At 36.4% G+C, this 2,439-nt stretch overlaps 1 long non-coding RNA gene across 1 annotated transcript; it reads right to left on the reverse strand.

Moving 5' to 3' along the window:
- Positions 1 to 507: 507 nt before the first annotated feature.
- On the reverse strand, positions 508 to 2,078 carry LOC125141097. The gene is made up of 2 exons (XR_007140460.1): positions 1,717 to 2,078; positions 508 to 1,124 (listed from the first exon to the last, which is right to left on the reverse strand). It is a non-coding gene; the product is annotated as an uncharacterized LOC125141097 (long non-coding RNA).
- Between the last annotated feature and the right edge of the window lie 361 nt (positions 2,079 to 2,439).

Here is a 2,439-nt window from a genome sequence, read left to right on the forward strand (position 1 = left end):
AATGCCTTTGAATAAAATTATTTTAAATTGTTTGCTTACCAAGAGCATGTTTGATTTAGTATAACCCCGAGTGGTCGTTATTCATCATGAATTCATCATAGTAAGGTTAACTCTTCATTAATTCCTGATTTGTTCATGCTTAACTCCAAAAATGAACCAGCTCCCTCTTACCTCAAAGCCCTCATCACTCCAGCACTGCACCCCACACCCTCAGATCTACCAGCAGTGCTCGACCATCTCTCAGGGTAAGAGGCAAGTAAACTACAAGCTTCCCCTAGAGGTCTGGACAGCTGAGTCTAACGGTGGTTGAAGACCTTCTTATTCAGGAAACACTTCAAATAGCACTTCTTTCCCTATATTTTGCAGTTATATATATATATATATACGTATATATATATATATATATATATATATATATATATATATATATATATTTAAACTCATGGTATAAGTATAATACGTTAAGTATAATAAAATTTTAATACCTAAAAAATATTATACCTTAAGTATAATATAATATAATTTTTTTTATTATCATTTCTTTTAAAGGTGCTTCTTGTGAAATTGGTGTACTTTCTTCCTTTTCCTCGGCACCTTACAAGCCAAAAGCGATAATCCTCAATAGTAAATTTTCCCAAATAATCGATATATAAACACTTCATATATACACAGTAAAACTGCTGGAGCGATCAGATTACTGGAGCAGAACTAACAATAGGAAACTCATGCAACATCGTTCCTCATGTTAGCATCACTGTTAGCCTTTATACATTTTAGAGTCCAGTGTTTGCGGTCTCACATTCTGACAAAAAGCCATTAGACTGCTTATCACTTGCTAAGCACCTAATTAGTAATTATAACAGGAAACTCATCATACAGCGCATTCTATTAAAAGCAGCTGATTTCGATGGTTGATAAACACTTATGAGTGCAGTTTGCTTTATCATTAAAATACCATACATATAGAACATATTGTGACTAAAATGAGTATAAAGGGTCAAGCAGTAATTGGATAAACAGCCTTCAGCAGCACATGATTTAATTCAATCCCATCTTGAATCCATTACAGGGAGATTTCTGATGGTGTTGCAGTCAAACCCTTGAGGCTGTGGTCGTGTATAATCCTGTTATGAAGACCAACACAGAAAAGAAAATACTTTGGATATAAAGCCAACAAGGAGTTTCCTTGCACAGATTTTATATAATTAGTATGATATTGTCACATGTACAGGAAAGTTGCAATGTTACTGTAGAACACATGACCAACCCTACATCTGATATGAATAGTTTTCTTTATAAATCAGAACAGAAAGAACAGGAAGTAGTTAACATTCTGTCTACGACACAGAGCGAGAAAGAGAATAACAGGTTTAAGTTGTGTTTAGGTAATTGTCAGTAGTGCTACGTCCCGTGCGTAGCTCACGTGTCTAGGGGTTTTAGGACCTAACATAAGAGAGAAGAGCATAACCCGGACCCTGCCACAGCACCACATCAACAACGTTCCTTATTGAATTTAAAAGTTTTATTTAAGCATCAGGATATAATAGGTAGAAAAAAACTAATCAGTTCAAGTTCAACTGAGGAAGGGAACAAAATCTCAGAAGGGGGCAACACCAAAATAACAAACAAAAGTTCACTGCCTGGAAAGTGGAACTCACTCCCTAACTAACACAAAACAGGGGAAAACAAGGATTCACAAAATAAAGTGGCACCCACCTCCCTACCGTTCCCAAAATTACACACGATAACAAAAGAACAATAAGAACCAAAGTCACTGATCACTATAACATTGGATAATAAGCCCAACATTGAATTCCATACGCCGGGCTGGGCAGAACACGGATCATGCTCTTGGAGAAAAAAGGTCTCGCTGACAGAACCTTCTGCTCTGCTTTTAAACTCCTTTCCTTCCGGTTGGTAAACAGGCGCAGCTGGGAGGAAGCAATTAGGTGACCTGAGAGAAGACAGTGGGAGGAGCCACAGGAGAGCAGGAGACAACAGCAACCACAAGACAAGACAAAATATACGTCTTTGGACGTAACAGTAGTTTTTACACTAAATTATACTGGAAATGTTTGTTGAACATTGTGAACTTGATCTGTTAGTTTTTTTTTTTCTGATCAATACATGACTGGAAAATGATGAATCATGCAAGACCGGTTTATTAGGACAGGTTTGATGATCTGAACCAATCTTAAATTCATTCACACATTCATTCTATTTTTATTCAAACGTTCCATCAGACAGCCCTGATAAATGAATCATTTATTTTTCTTTTTTTACAATATGTGTGTGCAGTGCTACTTAGTGTAATACCTCACATTTCTGTTCAGACATCAGGAGATTCATTAACAGATCAGACATTGAGCTCTTCGGATTCATTTATTCTGGGGAAATAAAAGGAAGCTCCATTTTTTTTGCTCTCAGCTGCGATACTTT

The sequence above is a fragment of the Tachysurus fulvidraco genome, chromosome 4 (assembly GCF_022655615.1).
Source record: "Tachysurus fulvidraco isolate hzauxx_2018 chromosome 4, HZAU_PFXX_2.0, whole genome shotgun sequence".
Classification (NCBI taxonomy): domain Eukaryota; kingdom Metazoa; phylum Chordata; class Actinopteri; order Siluriformes; family Bagridae; genus Tachysurus; species Tachysurus fulvidraco.